At 37.8% G+C, this 25,906-nt stretch overlaps 1 protein-coding gene across 1 annotated transcript in view; it reads left to right on the forward strand.

The window, feature by feature from the left end:
* Window positions 1–25,906, forward strand: part of camkmt (calmodulin-lysine N-methyltransferase) — a 103,658-nt gene that overhangs the window by 4,436 nt on the left and 73,316 nt on the right. The window lies entirely within an intron of this gene.

Raw genomic sequence — 25,906 nt, forward strand, 5'->3', positions numbered from 1 at the left:
TCTTTGTTTACGTTCATTATTATTCTAATGTTATGTGCTTTAAAACTCATGTTTATCTTTAACTACACATCATACACTGTATTATGAACACCTATGACATAACTTTTTACCTTTTTAAGCTGGAAGCTGTATGTGTGGGATTCACTTAAAAGTATCATTCAGTAATCGAATTGCAAAGATCAGAGATTATGCTTTAGATCCAGTATGCTAGTATTTTAGGACACTGTTCTGTCCGCATTGGATGAAGAATGCATGTATGAGAAGAGAACCGTTAACAGAACCAAACGTCGTTGGTTATTTGTAGGATACTCTCAGCCAGTCCAGCCATGTTCTTTATCCTGGTTGAACATTCTTTATAGAGGTCACATAATGAGGTGGAGGAACTGATCCTCTTTAAAATGATGACTTTCAGGCTTGCTAACAGGCAGTGCTCAGTCTCAGCAGGGTTTCTGCTGAACACCCCGCCACTGCAGTTATCACAAATCCATGTGTAATGGTGACTTTTAGAGCCTTTTCATAGTTAAATAAGTGTTATTAGTGTGTGTGTGTGTCTTTCTTTTTATGTGAATCATGTGTTTGTTTGTGTGCGTCCAATGGTCTCCACTCATATGCCCGTCTGTTCTACCCCCTGCTTGGGCAATTATGTAGATTGGGGGACCCGGTGTACTAATTGCTCAGATTGAGGCTGTCCAATGAGGCCTGGTTAGACCTGCAGAGGTCAGAGGTCTGGCTCTCCATCTCTGCCTTATTCTGCTCTCCTGTGTTGGTGAGAGTTAATTAACGCTGCTCTCAGACTGTTTACAGGACGGCTCGCTGACCAGACTCAAGCCCTCATTACTGCAGAACGGCCTGTTGAACGTGTGCAGACAGGGTCCAAAAATTAACACTCGCCAAGCACCAAATGCCAACCAGAATGGTCCTTGCCGAATAAATAGAACAGTTTCTCGCCGGAAACTTTATTAGGAACTACCCGCTGTTGTAAGCAATGTGAACTATTCAGTCAATCAAATTAAACCATCTACTACTAGTACTTTTTTTCTTCTTTTTTTTTATCTCAAATGTGCAAAATAATTATCAATATTGCAAAGAATTTTTGTCATTTTATTTTTTATCAATAATAATAATTTTGGCCAATAAGAAATATTTATGGCTGTTCTCAGTTCACACAGCATTGTCAGGTTACCTGCAGTATTTTTCACTATACAAATACATACAAACACATTTTTTTTAGGTTTGTTATTTATTCTAACATATCACCGAAGCGGCATCGTATTTTACAATATTTTCTATTATTTATAGAGTTATTTTATTTTTTATTATTTATAGAGTTATAATTGTTATCCAAAAACTGCAGATGTTAGTGTCATAATGCCAAATACTTTATTTTCATAATTTTGACAAAATATTACAGCTTCAGCAATGTTAGGACAAGAGGCGGTTTTAATCCGGCTGTCATTGGCATGTGCCAGTGGAATCTAAAACTTGTGACGTGTGCTGATGGATTGCCGTATGTCACCATACAGTATGTTGTGGCACCTCCAATAGTCTTGTGACACATGCACTAAACGTGACATTTAATTAATAATACGTTTGTTGCTTTAAAAAAAAAAAAAGGTTTATTACTTGCATCCTGGAGTTAATATTTACAACAACCATTAGGCTTCTCCATATGTTAAATATCTGCCTCGTGGCCCAATGTATGTACTTATATTTATTATAATACGTTTATTTTTGTATATATTTTTAAAAATGTATATAAATACATATTGTAAATACAGTTGTTTTGATAGCGCAATGCATTTTTTTTTCCATTTGCGTAGGATTGACAGTTCATATAATATAGACACTATTGGTGGCCACAACTAAAAAAGTGAAACCAGTAGGTTTCACCAGTATGTGCCATCAGAAATTGACACTTACCAATCAGGTATTTCATATAGTAAACTATCATGAGATAAAATGCCACAAACCGTTATAAAGTGCCACCTTCTGAAATGCATTATGAAAACTGGCACCAACCATTTAGAAGTGTGCTGGATCTTTACCTGGCTCTTCACAATGCAGAGTAAAGTAGGTCTGTAGAAGATATTAAATTAAAATGGATGTCTATTATAGTGTGGCTACAGCATGTCAAAAACTTTATCAAAACATTCAAAACTCCAGAAAGAATGCATTAAAAATGGTTTTAATGCTTATTACATAATTCCTTATTTTTTTTGCAAAATATTTAAGCCATAGATGAGAATCATTAACCAGATCAAAATCAGACTCTGATTAGTTTTTGATTTTGCTACTGTCTAACTCTCCAACAAATAACAAATACACCACCTGTAGATCTTCCTCAACTGTCGTAAGTTTTGGTTTATCTTGTACAAGCCAATGTTAAACTTACTTACATGCAGCACCATGCAAAAATAAAGGTTTACAGTAATGGTTGCGACTGTTAATGCGGTATTCGTAGTGACCCATGATAGATTTATTTTGTGTGTTTCCTAGAATGGCCAGTTTGTGTGATCAACAACATGCAGTAGCACTGGTATTACACAACATTCAGTGGCACATGCCACTTAAGTGCAGATGTGCCACAAACTAACTACATGTTTGAACAATAATACCGATCTGTAAATATGTTTAATTGACACTGAATATTTAGGATTTTGTCACAGTTACATTAGTGTAGCTGCTCAACTCACCGGCAGTCACTACTGGAGGTGCCACAACATTTGACGACATGTTGTAAGTGGCACATGAAGCAATCCATCGGCACATTTCACAAGTTTTGGTGGCACATGCCTCTATCCACTGGCATATGCCAATGAAAACCGGATGTGCCACTATATGTGCCACTTAGCATAGCAGTATGTGCCAATGGCTTCTGTGCGTAAGATGCCATGCCACTTAATGTTAAAGGGTTAGTTCACCAAAAAATGAAAATTATCCCATAATTTACTCACCCTCAAGCCATCAGGTGTATGACTTTCATCTTTCAGCCAAACACAATCAGAGTTAAATTAAAAAATATTCTGGCTCTTCCAAGTTTTATAGGTAACGGCCGTACGCGAGTCTAGTTCCAGCGGAAGAGTGCCCTCTGTAAGCCAGTGATTATAGTTTATAAAGTTATAAATATGGATATTTTTCTTACAAAAACACATCGCTATGCTTCAGAAGACCTTTATTAACTCCCTGGAGCCATATGGATTACTCTTATGATGGATGGATGCGCTTTTTGGGGTTTCAAAATGGTACCATTCACTCCCATTATAAAGCTTGGAAGAGGAAGATATTTTTTTATATAACTCCGATTGTGTTTAGCTGGAAGAAGAAAGTCAGATACGCATAGGATGGCTTGAGGGTGAGTAAATTATGGGATAATTTTCATTTTTGGGTGAACTAACCCTTCAATACTGCTATTGGTTACGACTTTAAACTTCAGGATTTTATTCTCAAACAAGGCCTGTTTGAGAGTATTCCTTGTTCTATTTCACTTATACTATATCCATTTTTTAACGTAATGCTAAAAATGTGACTGGTACATTTTTTTTATTTCACACAAAGTTAATTTTAAACCTTGTGTGCAAAAGCTGTGTCCAAAAAAAACCTGGTGCTACTGGTGAAAAGGCCAAGAACTGCTTTCATGATAAAGCCACCTACGGGAAATATTGTGTATGTTTGAGTGAATCAGAACTGACCTGGACTCTGTGCTGAATGATAAATAACTGACCCAGATTAAAGTCATTATGGGAAGCATTATTATAAAACATAATGTTCTTTTTCTGGCTATGTGCAAGATGGCATCATAAAAGGATTTGCTTTTCTATATAAGCACGAGTATAAAAGCAAATGTTCTTAATCGTGGCTACAGGGGTCAGCAGTGGGGCGAGCTGTATCAGAGTTAAGAGATGTGATAAAGGAAACCCTGAGGGAAAGAAATTACAATACTAGACTTTGCAGGGACATTGTGCGGGGTGTAATGCCACTGTAATTACTAACATGCCTTAGCAGCCAGGTAACACTTTTTCTTTTGTTGCAAAGGTCCCTCCTCGTCTGGAATTAGATGGGAGAGAGGGAGAATGAAGAAAATAATAACACCCTAGATATTCACACTCCGGACTTTTTTCAAGTTTTCACCTTTTGAAGGGGTCACATTTTGCCCGTCATGCATTACGTTTTTGACTATTCACTTGCCTGTGAACTAACTGGCCTCAAAGGTGAGGCTAGGCTTTGATGAAGTTCACACAATTGTTGTCCTAAACATTTGAATTACTTTGATAAAACCATGAGACACCATGCTTTGCAGTGATTTTATCACTGATAAAGGGTGTTTAAAACTCTCCAAGAGCAACAGTGTGGCTGGATAGACACTTTCAGACTAACATCTATTTTGGATATCTATCAGGGGCAAATTTTAAGCTTAGGAGAGCAAACTTACACTTATTACACCAGCATCTTAATGTTAAATATATTACAGAGTTGTAATACAAATGCAATCTTTTTCTTTATTATTTCATTAATTAATCAAAAAGTCAAATCAAATGCCAAATCAAGCTCAGCCTTCTTCATGGTTGTTCCATCGTACCATGTCTAAAGAACCACGGTAGTACCATGGTACTTTTAAGCACTTTTTTGTTAGAGAACAAGATTACTCATAGACCTCTGTTTCTCTGTGAATGTGCGTTTCTGTGCTTCCATTGGACTTGTATGTGATTAATGCAATGTAGTTAATTTGTCTCATATCTCTGCCCAAGACATCAGACAGACTTTTTTTGTCATCCTATTGGTGCGTTTGTGGACCCCCTCAATGCTCGAACTCACCCTTTCACCTGTATTGAGTCCCCAGTTCCCGCTTTGCCTAGCAACCATGCCAGGTCTCCAGCAGCCCTAATGTACTTGATGATGTTTTAAAGCAAATAGATCATTTATCTGATTAGCATCTTGGTGGAGAACAAGCCATGTGAATGGCCAACTCTGACTCGGAGCTTGGGCAGCACTCCAAAAAACCTGACTCCCGGGAGGGATGCGTACGGAATGAATGTATGTTCGTCTGTAAAGCACTCAATGTAATGACTCTCACACACTTTTTTTTTGTAAGTGCTGTCTCTTGGTTTACATGTTTGTTACCTAATTAACAGAAAATTAACAGAAAAAAGCCTATTCAAAAAAGACATGGCATGTCAGTTACATGCCATGTATTATTTTGAATAGGCTTTTATGTTTTTACAAATGTTAATTTGAATCATTTATATAAATATTGAATATTTTAGTTTAATTTAAAACTTTATATCCTATGGTGAAAACCTGTTAAATAAACAGATGTATTTATCTCTATACTATTAGACACTTAAATTCACCAACATTTAGTCAAAAACGGGTTTTATATATTTATTTTGGAATCACTTATTTCAATATATATTGCAATTTTATCTTTGATGCACTAATAATAACATTTTGGTCAATGCGATAAACTGATATTATGATTATGAATATGATTATTTTCATGTTATGGTTGATATTATAATTCTAGACTATTTTGTCTAAATCAATAATAATAATAAGAAAATCTAAAATCAATCATTTATAAATGCTAAGTCAATTTAGGTATTACAACATTATGTACAATGAGAAACATTTATATTCATTTTGAGATTTTCTAAAGATTACATTTAACAGTGTTATTAAAGTGTTTTGTAAACTTTTAAGTGGGTGTTTAAAAAATTGGCTGAATGTAAAAACAGGAGAAATAAGCATGAACAGTTACATTTCAAATGTCAGCTGAGATATATCCAGTATCAATACTGATATTAATAAATCGGATGATAACAGATATATTGTGTATCTTTAGTCCATTGTACCTTGACTAATATACTTAACCATAATTCACAAAAGTTAAGGTTGATCAGAATGAATCAAAAAAATATTGTCAAATATGTTTGATGTTGTCAAGGTCGGTTCTGTGAGGTCACAGGCATTGGTGAAGAGTGCTGAGTCGCTTAGTGTCTCGGTGACAGCTGATCGGGGGTTCTGGATCCTGAAATACTCCCCCCTCCCCAGCTGGACATGGTGCAGCCTGTCTTTTGTATTTGACCAGCCAGCCTGAAAGCTGGGGGCCAGTACTGCTCTGAGGGAGAGCCAGTGCGGAGAAAGGGACCGAAGAAAAGGAGAGAAGTAATTACGTCCAGTCATTGAGTTCTGAAGATCCCCCCCCAGGTTCATTACAGGGGCCCTGCACTGGCGACAAAACGTCGGCCATTTGGAGCGAAAGGAGCAGGAATGTTTTGGAGGAATATGACACCTCCAGATCCCAGCTCTGGCAAGAGAAGCAAGATTAAGAAGCCCACACCCCCTGCTTTTGGGTCGCGGCGCAGAGAAGTGTAGAAACGGGCTGATTGCTTGGCTTGCCCATTGTCTGTACTTTTTCATATGTACCGCAAGCCGTTTCACATCACTAGCTTTTCAGGACAGGACCGGACAGGACAGAGGCCCCACACTTTTGCTTTTTGTCCACTCTTATCTTTCTTTTCAAAGGCTCAAAGTAGAATTTTCTGTCTTAGAGTTCCCCCAAAAATTCAAATCATTTACTCACCCTCATGTTGCTCTAAACCCGCATGACTTTCTGATATAAAAAAAGAAAGAAAAGTGTGTTTTGTCCATTCAGTATTATTTTGGACCCCATTGACTTTCATTGTATGGAGAAAAACATAATTTTTTTATGTTCTGAAGAAGACAAAATGTCATACAGTTTTGGAACAACATGAGGGTGAGTAAACTTCCTGGCCAAGTTGTGAATGAATCTAGTGAATGGATACTGGTTCAACCACTGCACCTCATTTCTGCCCTCTCACTCAGTTCGGAGCGGCCCACCTCTGTTCCAGCAGGTTGGTTCCTGTCTCATTGTCTTGGTGGAGCCATGAGGGGATGTAATCTTCAGTAGAAAGGAGAAGTCATTTATTAGACCCAACCCAGGGGTTCATGCTTCACAAAACGTATTGAGGCTGTGCCGACCAATCAGAACGCAGAATTAGGGGAGTGTTGTGGGGGTGACGTTGCTGCTTCTTTCACCCACCTCTCCATTCCCATCCGGCCCAAAAGGATTATGGGGGATTGATGTAGTGCGGGTCCAGTGGCCAGATGATGCCAAACCTCCCCACTGAGCTTTTTAGGTGCATGTCTGTAAAGCCTGTCTCAGAAAAGAGCCTTTCAAATGTAACACAACTGTATGTTTCGGTAGAAACCGTGCCCGTGATCTTCAAATATCTGACCGCCGTTTGAGAGATGCACTATTGTTTTGTAAGTACACTAGTTAAAGAGCCTGCCAACACCCACCCCTTCTCTAGCACACAATCACATCACACTCTGTATAACAGTTTGTGGCACACAAAGATGCACACAATGATACTCGTACACACACACACACACCCACATTCCCTCCAAACAATCCAGTCGATGCTTTTTCGCTGCTTTGCCAAGTGGCTTTTTACAACTGTTCCACAATGGAGAAGCTAATTACTGTAGATTTGGAGAGCTGGTTAATTGATCGTGCTAGCGTCCTAATTGCATCTCTCTTACCTGGGGCCTCTGAAATGGCAGTGAATGCCTCTCATATGACCTCTGTGTTTTGACACAGTGAGAAAAACACATTGCTGAAACTCTTCAGAGGGATACTTGTGGAGAGAAGGCATGTTTATTTAGGTGTTTTTTGGGGGGGGATCGGCCATTTTTAAACCTCTCATGGTGGTTATACATGGTGGCGTATCTGCTGTAATTGTTTTAGCTTTATTAATTGTGCATCCAGTTGGGGGCACTCTCATACTTTGCAAAACTGTTCTCTTGGCATTATCTGATTGGACAAATGTCCCCCTGTTATTTATTCAGTTTTTAAAAGGTCTAAAAAACACCTGGCTTTTTAGTAATGCCACCCTCTTACTTTATAGAACTTTGTGAGATTGTATTTACCAATCAAACAAGTGACTTGCTGTGTTGTTCAAATTGTAGCGGCTAACTTGCTAAATTGACACTTCATTCCCCTCGTGATGAAGATATTAATTGAGGAGTGTCACATTACGTTGCATGAAGAGGTAATTCAGTCTATCTGAACTCACGCACTTGTTCTGTCACTCACTCACTCTCAATTTAACGCGCGCGCACACTGATGATGCGCCGTTGCCCTCGCTGCGAGTGTTAGCTGAAACCCATAGCGTGCTTCAAATTGGGGCATCACTAATCAATGTGAATCATTTAAGTCCATTCTCTCATGTGCCACAAAACCCAGCTTTTTAGCAATCAATTCAAAACAAGTGCCATCGGCCTTTCCAGTCTGCGGTACACGTAGCTATACGAGCGAGTATTCGTAGGGAACGAATGTGCGAACGAGCCTGAGCTCAGCAGGAATGCGCGTGTGTGTGTGTGCGTCGGCGTAAGCGCATGCATGTTTTCTGCAGCTTTTTCTCTTCAGTTAAACGCCCGTCTACATTTGGATGTACTCTTGTGTGTATACAAGAGCTCTGCATCAGATTGAATTAGCCAGTATTGTCCTGCTCACTAAAAGGGGGCTATGCTATTAGCAACCTTTCTAAGGACCACCGCATCCTGCACCAGGCAATCAGATCACTCAAGAGCCTCTTTCCCCTGCCGTGACCTGGGCTCCGGGCCCGTGTCTGGTAAAGACCGCTTCTCTAATGTCCCTCTCCAGCCTCTACTAAGCCCCCACCAGCCAGCGGCGAGCCCCCTGCGTCCTTCACCTCACACAGGGGAAGAAAGACAAGGTCACGCACATGGAGTAATAAAGGAGAAATGATTCCCATTCAATTGAGGTGAAGCATTCCATTTAGCAGCTAGCCCCGGGCTGCCACCGGGAGAGAGCTCTAACTGGCCAGTGCATGCACCATGCACATTGCCCAACTGTGGGTGTACGTTATTTAGAGAGGCTTGCATGGCTCTGACAGGCTATTATACTGTAAATAATGAAGAGATGGGCTTCAGATATGAAGCGATCAGACACAAGCTTGTGGCCATGAGAAAGAAACTGAGAGGGTGTGGAATGGATCCGCTGTTGTACTGTTGTCTCCTTTGCCAGAGTTGGACTGATATAAGACACATTCTTTTTCACTGTCTATTATTAATAGACTTTGTTTTGTGTCAGTCATGGCCTAAAACCCTTGCAAAAAGTACTTTGATGGTATCAAGGTACAGTAATGATATCTGATGATAATATCATGGTACTGAATGACTTGCATGTTCATTTATACGTCCATATGGTATTGATGCGGTTCTATGGTACCATATGGGTTAATCTCATGAAAACACGTCCATGTGATATTTCACACCAAAATCCAATATCTATTTAGAATTTTTTTTTTTTTTTTTTTAGACGACTACTTTTTTTTTTTTTTTTTTTTGCATTTGGATATTTTCATAATAATGAAGTATGTTTTGTTTGTCTGGACATTTTTGTTGTTGTAATTTCTACTTTTTTCAGTGGTTATTCTCCTTATATATTATTTGTTACAGTAATACTTAATTTATTTAAGCAAAAAACAAAATATTAGCATAAAACAAGGCAGTGCATCAAATACTACATGATGGATTCAATTTTAATAAATAAATTATATCTTGTTTTGCATTTAATTAATGATATTTTTGGTCTTAAAAATAGGCTGTTTTTTTTTCTTTCAAAAAGAAGAATTTAATTTGATCTTTTGTGAAATATTACGTTTCATGAGGTCCCAAAGCCATGGTAATACCGTGGTACTTTTTAAGTGAAACGTTCTAATCTGGCTCTAGGAATCAGACTCAGTTCAGCTGGTAGAGGAAAAGAGTGAAGGAGGGGTAGATGGGAGGAAAGATTAATCTCGAGTAGACGCACTGCTGCTCGTCTGGATATATAGAAGTTCATTATTAATATTGATAGAGATGGACAGCGAGAGAAAAGGTTGAGAGTTGCTCAGTATTGGCCTCTCTATCTAACACACACACACACACACACACACACACACACACACCGGGTCAGTAATAACAGCGGGCAGGCTCCATTACTCCCACAGTCGGAGTGTTAAGTGCTGTCCTGGTGTCAGTGGAAGATCAATGGCCAGTACTGTGTCGCAGTCAACGCAGCCCTGCCAAACAGCCCCAGGGTCAGAGGTCACTCAGCCAGACGGTCCAGAGGGCGTGGCGGCCCTTAGGGGGTGGCATCACCACAGCGAACCCATCGATACCCAGGCGGGGCAACAGAGTGCTAATGCCCTGCTGATGGAGGAGCTCCCTGCCCCCGAGGACCATTAGAGAGAAACACACAAACCCACGATGCATTTACACCTCACTCTTCTCTTACAGAGACATACATGCCGCTGCACAATAAAAGAGTGACCCGAGCGCATGATCCCTTGCCCTGAGCATGTCACCTCTGCTGAAGTACAAACTCATCAAAGACAGGCGTGCAGTCTATTAATTTGGCTCGTAGACTGTCTGAGTGACAAGTGCATTACAGATACTCACAGATATTGATCAGATGCCCATATGGCCAATCATTCCTTCTACTTTGCAGTTCTATAGAGGCGTTTTGTCAATTATGATGTCTCGCACATTAACACCTATAATTAAACACAAAAAGGGGTATCCATTTTAAGTCATTGTAGATCATACTAAAACAAAATCTGCATTGACCACATTGGAATCCGGGATTCAAAATTATATATATATATATATATATATATATATATATATATATATATATATATATATATATATATATATATATATAATATATAATATAATGTGTGTGTGTATGTATGTACTTTTTTGTTCAAGAGTGTTTAGGTGGGTGAAACATGTAGCTGCTGGTCAATACAGAGACTCCGGTTATTCTCTCCAAGGTCATCATTGCTACTGGAGTTGTAATGGCACTCTAGCCCTCTCCACTCTCAGCCTCCATCTACCTACAATCTAGTGACCCAAACCACTCTACCTCTTCTCACTCTCTCATCTCTTTTATTCCATTTCATATTTCGGGTAGCATTTTATTCCTTTCTGCACTTTCTGGCGATGACCTTGTGCTTAGAGCCTTCAAAAGCATTCGGTTTGCTCTCTTCCATTTTACAGGATACAAGCTTTGAACGTCTAACAAGTTATGTACTATATACACTCACTGGCCACTTTATTAGGTACACCTGTTCAACTGCTCGTTTTCGCAAATATCTAATCAGCCTATCACATGGCAGCAACTCAGTGTATTTAGACATGTAGACATGGTCAAGACAATCTGCTGAAGTTCAAGTTGAGCATCAGAATGGGTAAGAAAGATGATTTAAGTAACAATGAACGTCTGGCATGGGTGCCAGACAGGCTGGTCTGAGTGTTTCAGAAACTGCTGATCTACTGGGATTTTCACACACAGCCATCTCTAGGTTTTACAGAGAATGGTCCAAAAAGAGAAAATATAGTGAGTGGCAGGTCTGTAGGTGAAAATGCCTTGTTGAAGCCAGATGTCAGAGGAGAATGGCCAGACATGTTCAGTTGATAGAAAGGCAACAGTAACTCAAATAACCACTTGTTACAACCGAGGTCTGCTGAAGATCATCTCTGAATGCTCAACACATCGAACCTTGAAGCAGATGGGCTACAGGATCAGAAGAGACAACGGTGCCACTCCTGTCAGCTAAGAACAGGAAACCCGAGGCTACGTTTCGCATTGGCTCACCAAAATTTGACAATAGAAGATTGTAAAAACATTGCCTGGTCTGATAAATCTCTATTTCTGCTGGGACTTTCAGATGGTTGTGTCAGAATTTGGCATAAAGAACATAAAAGCATGGATCCATCTTGTATTAGCTGTTCAGGCTGGTGGTGGTGTAATGGTGTCTGGGATATTTTCTTGACACATTTTGTGCCCCTTAGTACCAATTGAGCATTGCTTAAACACCACAGTCTACCTGAGTATTGTTGCGGACCATGTCCATCCCTTTATGACCACAGTGTACCCATCTTCTGATACTTCCAGCTGGATAAAGCACCATGTCACAAAGCTCAAATCATCTCAAACATGGTTTCCTGAACATGACAATGAGTTCACTATACTCAAATGGCCTCCACAGTCACCAGATCTCAATCCAATAGAGCACCTTTGTGATGTGATGGAACGGGACATTAGCATCATGGATGTGCAGCCGATAATTCTTTAGCAACTGTGTGATGCTATCATGTCAATATGGGCCAAAATCTCTGAGAAATGCTTCCAGCACCTTGTTGAATCTATGCCACGAAGAATTAAGGCAGTTCTGAAGGCAAGGGGTCAAACCATGGTACTAGCAATACTAGCAGCTGTCATATATACATACCATTTGGGGTTGGTATGATTTTTTAAATGTTTTTGAAAGTCTCTTATGCTCACCAATGCAGCATTTATTTGATTAAAACATTACAGAATAGGCCTATTAGTAATGTTATGCAGTATTGTGTCTTTGCGAGTGATTTTAATGTGAATGGATGCAATACTGGCCCGAGTTATTGTAAGTACACCTGGTTTGCTTTCATTTGGGTTCTACTTGTGATATGTGCTTGGTGGATAGTAAAAATCCCATGTCTTTTAACCTAGCATTATCTTGTTAACCACTCAGAACCCACCATGGTAATATTGTACAAGCACCACTTACATTAGTCATTTAGAGCCTTTCGGTAATATATAAGCAGTTGCGCTGTGTGTAATTTTTGCAGTAGTGCACATGAACTTGACACATTGGTGCTCACATTGGTTTGAGTCCAGCCTGCAACCCAATTATGTCCTGTCTCTTCTTCATTTTATCATTGTAAAAAAGGCAACAGCCCAAAAATAACAAAAACACTCTTGTTTCCACTCATCAAAAGCAGTTTTTTCCCCATAGATTACCAGCTACCAACAGTGAGCACAAGTCAATTGCAGTTTACTCTGTAACTTGGTATACATTTCACCATGACAAAATGTCATGGGTATTATTTTGCTTACTCTGCTTTCATTTATTTACATAGTGAGTTCAATAATGCACAAAACCCACAAACTGACTTTTATAGAGCTGTTTGATGGTGAATATTCCTGCCCTTCAAAAACACTCCACGTAAAGCAAGCTTGCTGATTGTCCTCTTCAGGCCTCCGTACTGAGAGCTCATTCTGTCTAGTACACAAACAAATCAATCATCAGATACTCTGTGTGTGAGTGCCTGAATGCTTCTGCAGATGTTTACACAATGCAGAGCAATAGAGTACTTACTGTAATACACATGCATACACTTCTAAATATCTATAAGAGATACTCAGCTGAGTTTCTGAGCACTTTGCGTCTGTGTATATGATGGGTGACTCTGTATACATCTCCTACACTCTGGCTTCAACTAACTAATTTGATAATATATACAAGCCGGCTATGTATACTGAGCATCCTTGACATCCAAGACACAACAAGATACTGAACTTGGGAACAAGTTCAAATTGATCTTCTGGAGTTGTGGGACAAAGCGGATGGATTTTGGTTTTCATGAAATGCTTGTGAAAATGACAAAGCTTTGTTTAGAAGATGAGGTTATTGTGAGACAGTTTTTTTTTTTTACAGTCACGCAATTGGACTCTTTGTTTTGCCGTTTATTTTGAAGTCTGACAGGATTTTAGGTGGGTTTCCTTTGTGAGGACTGAGTTTGCACAAACAGCCTGTTCCCCATCCGCTCCTACACTACTGTAGTCTCACTTGTTTCACATAATTCATCACAAAGCCTCTGTAACCCTTCATTCTCTCAGTACGGATACTGTATTATAACATTGCATGCAGATTTTTCTTTAACTTTGGCCATGTGAACAATTCTTTAATGTTTTTTTTTTCTTTGAACATCAATATTTGAGTGAAAAAATGTCATTTCCACCACTGTATTGAATTTAATAGCATTCTGTGATGGAAATGACAGTGGTGTAGGCTAGCATTTTATGCTAGCATAGGCTAGCATTTTATGTGTTCTAAATGCATACAATTATTTAGACTGATTGGAATTGATGCTCAATTAAAATATGTATATTAAGAGATGCATAAAGCTGCTTAAGTGAATATGAAAGATTTAAAAGTTAATTTTACCTTTTATTTTGTCCATCTAATTTGTGTTATTTCAACTTAAACATGCTCTACACTCTGTCACTGGTAACCAAGTTCTCTAACAAGTGGAAAAATTTATAATCATGGAAATGACCCACAACTGAGGGACAGTCATAATATGTGAAAAAATGTATGAACAAAAAAAAAAAAATCACACAATACATATTGAAATGCTTTGATTATTTCACTCTTTGTTCATATAATTTTGATAGATTATATAGAAAAACTATTTGCATATTTTTATTTTTAATACATCATAAATTTAAATGAGACAAGAGCCAGACTTATATATTATAATAAATAAAAGTATGTGTCTCGGACTAGTGTAAAACGATAACATTTCTACAGAAAAGGCATATGAAAGTCGCAAAATTAAATTATGAAGGTTATTCTGATTTCAAACCCTGAAAAAATGTGTCTTAAAATAAGCCTGGTTTAATATTTATGTCCACTTTATGTAATTTTTTTGTTTAAGTTTTAATTTTAAGTGTCTTACATAGTTTCCCAAGTCTGAAGAGGCTTTATTAAGCAGAATTTAGAACTAGAAACACCTGGAGTATGAAGAAAAACATGAAATAAAAGTTTCTGTCTTGCTGTACTTCCTCTCAACTGTAGGTGGCAGCAGCTGCAACATTTTAAAGAAACTGAAAACAGGAAAATGGATCCCAACATAGCCCAGCCTGAGGAGTGCAGCTTTTTTCGTCTTTCAGTTTTCTTCCTAAGGTCTAACATCAATGTCTGGTAGGCTTTAGGTCAAGATGGATAATAAAACCTCTCCGACCAGCATGAGCACGTTTAGTGGCTTCATAGAGATTGTGTGTTTTTTTTTTTTAGATGAATGCGAATTACTTATTTTTCTCAGGAACCTGCTTAATCGTGGTGTATTATACAGTTGCCTAATTATTTAGCCAACCCTAAAATTGACTTTTTTGCCGTTAATAGTCAGACTGGGGTTTTTGTATTGAAGCATGTTGATATTATTTTTGATACCAAATGGAGGGGAAGAGAGGAAGGAATGGAGCGATTGAAGTGAATAGATTACATTAGTCCTTTCACCACTAAAATTAACTGGACCGAATGAAACGCATTGGGCCTGTTAACGTTACAATCATCAGCACATTTTCTGCACACTTGTTGGGCTGAATGTGTGTGTGTGCTTGTGTTTATTTGTGTGTGTATGCCCATACAGCCTTAAATAGAGCACTTTGACTCATGACAGCCTTTAAGACTCCATTTAGAAACAAACCCTGTAGCTTCTTTCTCTCTCTTCCCCACACACACACACACATACACACACGCACAAACACACACTTAAACCTCCTGCTGCTATTTTGTTTTTCCTCCCCCTGTAAATTTCGTTGGCAATGTGAGTAAATTATTTTAATTGGAATCTAGTCGGCGTAAGTATTAATCTGGATAATGAATGATGCTATTTATTTAGCAAAAAACTACCCAGAGCTTTTCTGTCTTATTGATGTCTGTTCCTGCATATTAGTATGTTTTGTAATCGCACATTTATTTGGAAGTTAAAGTGTGGGGACATTTTAGTGTGGAGATTAAATTTAGGTAATGTGAGAAGCAGGTGTTTACGGGGTGGGAGGGAGTTTTTGAACAATCTTTAGAGAGTGTGTAATTAGGTTTTATAATTGAAATGCCAATGCCATTTATCAAACAAATGAGTTATGTTTGTTCCACGTTTTTTCGACAATGACCAAATGAGGAGAAACAAAAATAGTAAAAAAAAAAAAAAAAAAATTAATGTTCATTCAGTGCTCCGAAAGCGTCTGGCAAAACAAAAGCTTTTTACAAATCCTACATAAAGAGGGATGGATATTTACAATACCATTATCTGACCATTCTGAAAATGGATTTTGGAAATGATATTGGTATTTTTTCATCACATTTAGAAGATAATCGTATTATGCATATATATAGATGTATCTATATCTTTATTTATATATATATATATATATATATATATATATATATCTTTTAACATGGATTGGACTGCACTATAATACCATACAATTATGCAAATGCAGTAGAACACCAGCAGTGTACATTAACAAACTATCACACACACGTTTTAAGGGATGACCCTCTGGATAGATGAATAAAAGTAGTGCTATTGTAATTCGAGAGATGGCTTGAGCCAAGATAATCCTGAACAGATGATCATTTTGCTGGCAAATTTGATTGATAGCGGCAAAAAAAGGGAGAATTAGAGGGAGAAAGGTGGTCTGCCTGGGATTTCTAGGAAGATATAAAAGCTGGAAGTCTACAGTACAAGCACACACACACACACACACACACACACACACACCATGTCATCTCTCTGCTGAGGGGACACTCTCTCTGTCTCCCGACATTTCTTGTTGTCGTACCCCTCTTCTCTCGATCCATCCCCCCTCACCCTCAGTGCCCTTTTAGTTGTTTCATTTTCACTCATCCTCTTGTTTTTCCTCTCTCTCTTTCTCTCTCAAGAGTGTTGGCAGTATAATCCTCAGCTTCAGCTCATGTTGCCACAGAAACATCAATAATATTCCTGCTCAACAACATCTTAGTGCATTAAAGTGGTCATATGGCGTACACCTCTCTCCCTCACCCACTCTTACCCTATGTCGCGCTCATTTTGGCCTCGTTTTCTTTCCCCGTAATGCTTTTCCTGTAATTCCAGGGCAGAAATAGCGTGGTACGTGTGTACTTTGGAACAAAGGACGAGACTGAAGGATTGTTAGTGTGCTCAGACCTTTCCCAGTCCTTCATTATCTGGAGACTCGCACACTCTCGCCTCGGGTTAAAGGATGCAAGGTCAGGGGACGGAGACTTTTGACGCCTCCGTCAGGTCATTTGACACTGGAAGCTAATTGAATTTTATGTAGTATACAGCTAATTTTGAAGGGCCTTCAGTGGAGAAAAATGCTTTATATGGCAGAAGAATGTGTAGTTATGACATAGCAGAGACTAATAACACTGTAAAAAAAAAAATATGATCAGTAAGTTATGACAACAAATGTTTTTACATTGCTTTAACTCATCAAAATAAGTTAAGCAATTTTTTACTTTTTTATAAGTTAAACAAGATTCAACTCATTTTTTTAAAAGTCAGTTTAATGTAATTTAAGTTGAAATGACTTAAACATCCAAGTTCATTGTACTTAAAAATTTAAGACAGCAACTTCTTTTTCTTTTTTACAGTGAATGTTAACTTTAGGGTATGTTTTTTTTTTTTTTTTTTTTTTTTTTGTCAATATGCAGTAGATATATTGCACACAGTATACTCATTTTACCCAGACAACCTACTACATTTGCTGTATACTAAATCCCACAATGCAGTTTGCCCACATTGAGCTTAAATTCATTCACCTAGTAATATTGTCATCTTATCCGTATCCTAATTGAGTTGATTATACAAATTTAAGTTGTAAATGAATACATTTAAATGAAAAACAATCAAAATAAATTTTAAAAATAAAATAAATGTTTACCTGCATATCATATGATTATTAACAGGCATCAGAGAGATGTGTACTTGAAAATTATTGAAATTTTAACTTAAAATCTCATGGGGTACAAATAAATAACTTCTATTTCTTGAATCATTATTTAATTGGACTGTCAAAAGTTTAAACATTTGAGCTACAAATCCAAAATATTATTAAAATGATTAAATGTTGTTTTTTTTTCCTCATCTGGACTCAACTGGTGAATTAAAGATGCAACTTAGTGAGATCATGTGACATCCATGTACTGTTTAAAACATTTGTCTTTTTGTACTACTACATACAGTTTTACATATTATTTATATACTATTTGCATGCTATGTAAATGCTGTGTAGTATTCAGTAAGTATGTTAATATTTGCTTAAAAAACAGCACTCGCTTAGCATTTGCTTAAAAAACAGCATCCGAAATCGCATACTCTCTTAAGTAGGTACTTATTTTGATTTTATTTTTAATTACTTTGTGGCCTCTAAGTCTGGAATCTGGAAGTACTACATTCGCCATGTTGTCATTATCATGACGTGTGGCTTCCCAGCATCAACTGCGTCGTTTCACTACCATTCAAAATCCTCTCCAGTGGCCACATGGGATAGTAAAGTGTCCATCATATGCACTCTTCAGTATCTTGCTGGAAATAGTAGGCCATCCGGCTACCTTTTGCCTAGTTTTTTTTTTTTTGGTCACATAGTGTTTTTCACCTACTATATAGTGGGGAAGTATGCAATTTCAGATGCAGCCTATGTGTGTGTAAGCACCTGTCAGCACAGTGCAACTTAATTTGAGCAGTGTAGTAACTACAGTATCCTCAGGCACACTGGCCTGTTCATCCGTGGCTTTGTCTCTGTGTGGGGTTAAGTGTGTGTGTGTGTGTTCCCTCTCACAGTCGATTGCACTATTTGCACCCTGGAATTCAGAATATATTTGTGGATAACGCACATTTGTTGCCCTCAACTACTCAGACTCCAAATCACCATCACACAAACACACTCCCTCCTCCTCAACATTCAGAACCCAGATTGTGTGTGTTTGCATACTATTTTTGTAGAAAACATTCTCACCACTCCATTCACTGATGATCACCCACATACACACACACACACCGTTGGGGGTATGTTCAGGCTGGGGATGTCATCATCACAGCAGCCAAATTATTCTGATTGACCGTCTGATTTCCTGATAGAAGAGCTTCAGTCGTTAACAGTGGCAGGGGTCCCGCAGTCCTAGTTCAACTTTAATCAAATGATTTGATTTTGCCTTTTATTATCTCTCCCGAGTGCTAAAATAACACCGGTGGTGGGCTTTTCAACCGCTGATGAGACGTTCGACTCTACGTTCGACTCTAGAAAGTACAGATGAGGGACCAGAGCACTTTCTGTTACTGCAGCGTGAACCAACCAAAGTCAGAGCACTGCCTGGGCCTTGATTTTCTTTCTTTCATTTGTGACATTAGCTTCCTAATGCGGTCATTCTGGTCAAAAGCCGCACACTTATATAGTTAGATGTCTTCTTACTAACAGATAAAGTGACTTTTTTGACATTTATTTAAATATGAAAACATTTTTATTTGAAAGAAATTAATACTTTCATTTAGCAAGGGTGCATTGAATGATCAAAAGTGACAGTAACAACAGTTATAATGTTACAAAATGGTAAAATGGACTGCATTTATATAGCGCTTTCACAGACCTATGGCCACCAAAGCGCTTTACATAGCCTCACATTCACACACCGACGGCGGTGTCAGCCATGCAAGGCGCCATCCAGTTCGTCAGCAGCAGCTGGGGTTAGGTGTCTTGCTCATGGACACCTAGACACTTGGTCAGATGGAACCGGGGATTGAACCACCAACCTTTCGGTTTGTAGACAACCTACATGAACCACTGAGCCACTGCCTCCCCTAAGATTTCTATTTTAAATAAATGCTGTTTTTTGAACTTTGAAGTACAGAATGAATAAATTACAATGTGTAATTCATTCTTTAACTTGAACTGAATTGAGCTAGACAATGACACCTTGTTCTGCAGAGCTGCTTTATAGCTGATTGTTTTATACAGCTTTGTTTTATAATTGACAAATTTTGCAGCATTGAACTGAATGGAATCAACAACTGACTTATAATGACACTATTGTCTTCTGTATATAATTTGAATTTGTCTCATACTTGATGTAGTTTGCTAGCCTGGTTAAAACCAGACCATTCTCAGTAGTAACTGAGTTATGGTCTGGCAAAGCTTCATTAATAACTAATCACCAACGGACGTCGCTCAAATGCCTCTGGGCGCAATTGGATAGACTTAAAACCAATCAGAGCGATCGTCATCGTGTAAAGCCATATGCTGCGTCCCAATTCGCCTAAGTTACACTACGCCATAAAAGTATGTACTCTTTTTGTGAAGAAAAGGTATTTACTTTTGAATGTATAGCAAAAAAGTAGGCAAGCTTTGGGACATACTACATACACAGTTAAAATCCTCTATTAAATCTAATTTAATTTCCTACCGTTTCAGAGAGAAATGTAATAGCACGTTCATCTGCCAGTGGGTCTTTCATGGAGACTGTCCTCATGTGTTTGCAATTTGAATATAATAATGCATTTAAAAGTTGGTGCGCTTCACCAACGGACGTCGCTCAAATGCCTCTGGGCGCAATTGGATAGACCTAAAACCAATCAGAGCGATCGTCATTGTGTAAAGCCCGCCCCAACGTTTCTGATTGGTGCCGCGATTTCGACAGATTAGAAATGGGCTTGAATGAGCTCTTTGAGACTACTTGCAGAGCAAATCTAAATTTGCCGGAAGTTGTCTGGGTTTTCCCAGGCTAGTAGTTTGCATTTCGGATCATTATTTTTCTGTTTATTACTGTGAAGCTGTTTTGAGACAATCTGTGTTGTATAAAGCGCTATATAAATAAAGGTGACTTAACTTGACCATATGAATGTTTTTACTGTATTTTTGACCAAATAAATGCAGCCTTGGTGAGAATGAGGCTTCTTTCAAAAACATTAAAAAAATCTTACCGACCCAAACATTTGAACTGTAGCATATGATACCACAGTTATAGACCAGCATAAAATAAAGCCAAAGGGCAAAACAGTCTCCATAAGCAGTTTTTCACAAGCAGTTTAGAATCTGTTCATCCAGAAGCAATATGTTTCAGTTATTTAATAGAAGTATCTTAGAAATCAGAGATCAGTAACCACTTGTCATTGGAAACCTGACCCGTCACACCTGGTTAGGTCACGGTGCAACATTCATGAAGTGTTGTATTGAACAATATTCAATTAAAGTCCATAAAATTGTGAATATGCATTATACACCTCCTCGTTTAGCCTTTAATGTGTTGGGGTTGTAGAAGTGATCTGAAAGGGCTTTGCTTGTGAATATTAATTACGTGACTTAAGGTTGTTCAGTAGACCTAATTGATTTACTGAAAGGCAGACGTTGGTAAGAAGGCGCTTGCCATAGTAGGATTAGTGTTTACTGTTTGTGTGTTCATTCAGTGTACTGTCAGTGCTGAAGGTTGGCAGTGATTTCTATTTGTTTTTAAGGGATTACTTCCACCTTAAATAAAATTTACTCAATTCGTACAAAGTCAGTTCTTTCTTCTGTGGAAATAAAAAAGGAGAATTTTTTAATTTTCTATTTCAGTGTTCAAGCTTCAAAAAAGCATTCAAAATTTAAGTTATTATTAACAAAATTGTATTACATTTATGTATAATGTTGCAATCATTCATTCTATTCTATTTTATATTCATGTATTATTTTATATTAATATATGATATTCTGCACTGCCATTTCTGTCTTATTTGCTGACACTTGAGTTGTCACTTTAGTTGTCGCTTCAGTACAGTTTGATTGACTCAATGACAAGTTAGGGTCAATAAGTTTCAAAGTGCGCATGAAGGTTAGTCACCGTCTCAATCTACTAGCTCTTTTGACATTTCCTTTGAGCACTAAACCAACTCGGGTTGTAGGTGCCGCCGGCATAGCATAGCAAAACATACAGCAGAATACAAGCACAAAAAGGTTCAATGGACACTCCCACACTTGCAGCAAATACACACTCAGTCATCATCATCTTGTTTTTTTTTTTTTCAGCGTTAGTGTGTAAAGCTGAGCTGCGCACCGAGTGCCAACTCTTTTGCGATCGTCTTCAAATGCCAAACGTCTTCCCTGCATTCCAGTCTTTTTCAGTCCTCTCCATGCAATTTTCAGTTATTTTCTTGTCTGAGTGCAGCTTTCAGTGTGGTTGGTTTCGGACGCGCACACACACACACACATACACAAACACCTTGCCTTAAAGCAAGCACCGGCTGCCCTGTGTTTGGCTGGCCGGATAGGGAGGACTGCAGTGAACTAAACATGCCATGGGTCGTGCAGATGTCACTTCCTATTAACAAGCACAGATTGCAGCCCATGTCAAACAGGTCACGCACCTCCTCCCTGCTTTTGTGTGTGTGTGTCTGTGCACGTGAATGAGCGATATACATTCTTGACGAGACTCTTAGAGAGCGATAGACACAGCTAAGTACAATCATACTGATCCTCTGTTCAGTCTGGGTTTTATCATGTTCAAAGTATCTTTTCCAAGATTAGGTGTAGTGAATTAGCGGACATAATGGTAGACTTTGACTGGACAAAGTAACGGAGCTTGGCACCCACATAAGCACACCCACACACACTCGAATGTGAACATACTGAGCGTGGCTCTCAAACACACACACACCCAAAATGTCTGTCTCAAAACTTAGCGTGTTGCCTACCTAGATAGCATTTTAAGGCATCCTAGGCAAAATTGAGACACAGTAGATTGGCAGCAACATTATTCTGGCTCGTTTCAGACAGAATCTAAGGTAGCTAATCCCAGAATTCATTGTGCCAACCACAGTGAATGTCAATTATTTTATATATTCTAAACAAAATTGTTGAATCTATTTTAAAATATACAATATTACACAATAATTGTGTGTCCTAGGGATTTCTGTGCTAGATTATGGTTGTGTTATCTTATTAAAATGCTAACCTCAAATTCTATAAGAATCAATTGCCAGTGTTCCATGTGCTTCACTTTACTATTGGTGGGGTTGAATCAAATTTCAACCTAGAAAATTGGGAAAATGTCCATCTACCTACATTTTTGCTGAAATCCAAAAATGTACCTTTACATAAAATTCACTGCTACTTCCAGCTGAAATAAACACTAGTGGAAGTAAAACACCTTTTCTTCCTTTATTCCTTTTCACACAAAATATGATTACAGGGGCAGATTATAATTAATAAAGATGTATTTTTGCCCGTTATGACTTCAAACCACTTTTACAATAGTCCATGATTTTAAACTAATACATTTTGACGTTTGCATCACATAACCAGCTCCATTTGTATAGCTTTTCTAATGTAGTAAACTTGCTCAGTAGCTCACCTGATACAGCGTTGTACTTGCACTGAAATGAAGCGCTCAGGCTCTGTCACGTGAAAAACAAATCATAATAAAAGAGTTTAAAGACTTGTAGAAACAAGCTAAAATGGTATGCGTGCATTTTTTATCTATGTTTGCTTTTGTTACTTACCACCCTGTAAAAAGTGAGGAAACCAGTTGGCTTAAAATTAAGTAAATGTACTTCAAGTGTAATTGAAAAAATTAAGTTGTGAACGACAATTCCACACTTTTTTTCAATTACGCATGTTTGAAAAGTTTATTTACTTAATTTTAAGGCAATGCCGGGTGTCCTGCACTTTTTTTAAGTTAAGTCAACTGATCACTTTTTACAGTGCACTATTGGTTTAGTTTATGGTTGGGTTTACTGTAGGTATTGTGTTATTTTCAAACCTGGAGAGCATTAACCTTTTAACCTTTTCGTGCCATTTACCGGACATTTCATTTTTTAACTACCACAATACGTAGTGAAACGTTGCAGATTCGTGTTAATCTGTTTTGGAAAAAACTTAACTCACTTTTAGCTCAACTCTCTGGACATTTCAATTGAAAGTGTCGTGAAACCTGCAAGAAGCAACATAATATAATTTTTCCGAAATATCACCACATGCACATTTTCCAAAGAGCCTGATTTGTTAATTTAGTCTTAAAAGGTTAAATTTCAATGATTCATCATTGGCAATGAGCAATGGCAGCAATGGCAATGAGGCAGCAATACAGACCACTAGGTTTTGAAACAGAGCCTAGTGTGTGTGTGTGTGTGTGCGAGTCGGACTGATTTCCCCTTCAGCAACTCTGTTTTTGAAAAACAGATCTCAGATAGCAATAGCAGGGGAAGCTTTGAATTAGTCATGACTGTGGACTTTTAGAGTGCTACCGTTTTAGGATTGCATGTGTGTGTGAGTGGCCTGCACAGTAATCCTCTCCTCTCTGCCCCCTCTCTCTTTCCTCCACCTTGTTCTGTATCATCGTAGCTTGCTTGCTGAATAATTGCAGTGAGGGGACTTTTCAATGCATTCGTGATTGACTCTCTGGGCACAGTACACAGTATAGGCTAGGGTGAGTTTGTTCTCTGCTCTTCCTCCCAAAGCCCATTTCTCCTCCTCTATTGCAGTCCAGCCTGACTCCTGACTCTCAGACATTAACACATGAATACTTGACTATTACTAACTTCTTTATGCTTTTCTTTGATGCTTTGTAGCCTTGTAGTCTAAATTTCTGATGGTCTCTATACATGGATTCAAATGTCAAACTGCAACCAATTGCACCACTTTTGTGTATGGTTTTTGATTGTATAAAACCTTGCATCTTGCTCATGAACCATCCACAATCCATCTTAAACTAGAATAGTGCTGCACCACAAGTTTTTAGATTAAGTCATTATTTTCAGCATAACCATGCCTCTTTCTTTGCAAATGAGGTGTATAGAATACACCATATTGACAAAAGTCAGAAGTGTTTGCCTTATTCACTTAGCATTGAGCTATTATCGACCATGGAAAGCATGTGGTGAACTGAATTTTACTTAAAAGGAATTATTGTGTTCATTTTATATCCTTTGAAGAATTTGTGAAATTTGAGCAAAGCACAATTCTCACAGAAATCATTTTCAAACCAAGCAGCTTTCTGTTGGTCTGCGTGGGGGAAGAGGGCTCAACACTTTTCCCCCCAACTTTTTTACTTGTTCTGGCTGCCAAAATTTTCACTGAAAAATTTTGTGGAAAATTCTGTGGTGGGAAAATTAAATTACTTTTTAAATTACTAAATTGAAAATTACTTTTCCCCACCACAGAAAAGTAAAAAATAACAAGAATAAAATACACTGTAAAAAATAATCCTGTAAAAAAACGGTAAACTACTGGCAGCTGTGGTTCATCATACCGTAATTTTTTTTTTTTTTTTTTTTACAGGTTATTTTTTACAATGTATGCTAATGAGCTCACAAGAATGCTATCATATTTTACTCGGTTACTTTTCCATGATTAAAACACGCTATCCTGTCATCTAATTACACTTCACTGGATCTTTATACTGTATGTTAATATATAGACGTACTTGGTAACTTGCAGATCAAATCAAAGACGTAGTTGCAAATAACAGCAGCAGATAATGGACGATTTGAATCTCACGCTAAGAAAAAAAAACATTTCACACTAATCTTTTACTCAGATAAAGTTTAGGAAAATATGAAATTGGGACAAAAGTTTCTTCCCAGTTTGAATGTGATGTGATGACAGTCTGTACAGTGGGCTCATGTTCCTGTGGTATCTTGCGGATTAAAACACAGTTGCTTCATCCGATTTAACAATAATAGGCAGAGCTGCAAAATGACCTCATGACCAACAGCATTTTGCTGTTAAATTTCCATGTAAATTTCCAGGATTTTTTTTACAGTGTAGGCCTAGTTATTGTTTTCTGTGTTTTGACCCATGTAACCTTGATAAATAAGGTTATGACACCAAATAACTATTAGTTTAACTTATATAAATTTGATATAAGTACATAATATATAAACATTATTAAAGACAAGTAAATAGGCAGTAAAAAAATAAGAACAAATAATCAAATTACGAGCAATAGCACAAATAAATACAACAGGTAAATGAAATAAACAGTGCTTTCCAGGGTGTTCAGGATAGTCTAACCATAATTTTCAGGAAAAGAAATTGAATAAAGTAATCAAATTTAAAATGGTACTGCTTGGTCTTCACTATATAAATTGAATATAGATTAATCCTTATTAAAGTTATTCAGTGAAGAGCAGTGATTGAGATATATATATATTTTTTTTTGTCTTGTTTGATTAACATTAAAAACACTGGCAGCAGTATATGCATATTAGGCTGCTGTCACTATGAGAACTAATG

The sequence above is a fragment of the Abramis brama genome (assembly GCF_963993115.1).
Source record: "Abramis brama genome assembly, chromosome: 19".
Taxonomy (NCBI): Eukaryota; Metazoa; Chordata; class Actinopteri; order Cypriniformes; family Leuciscidae; genus Abramis; species Abramis brama.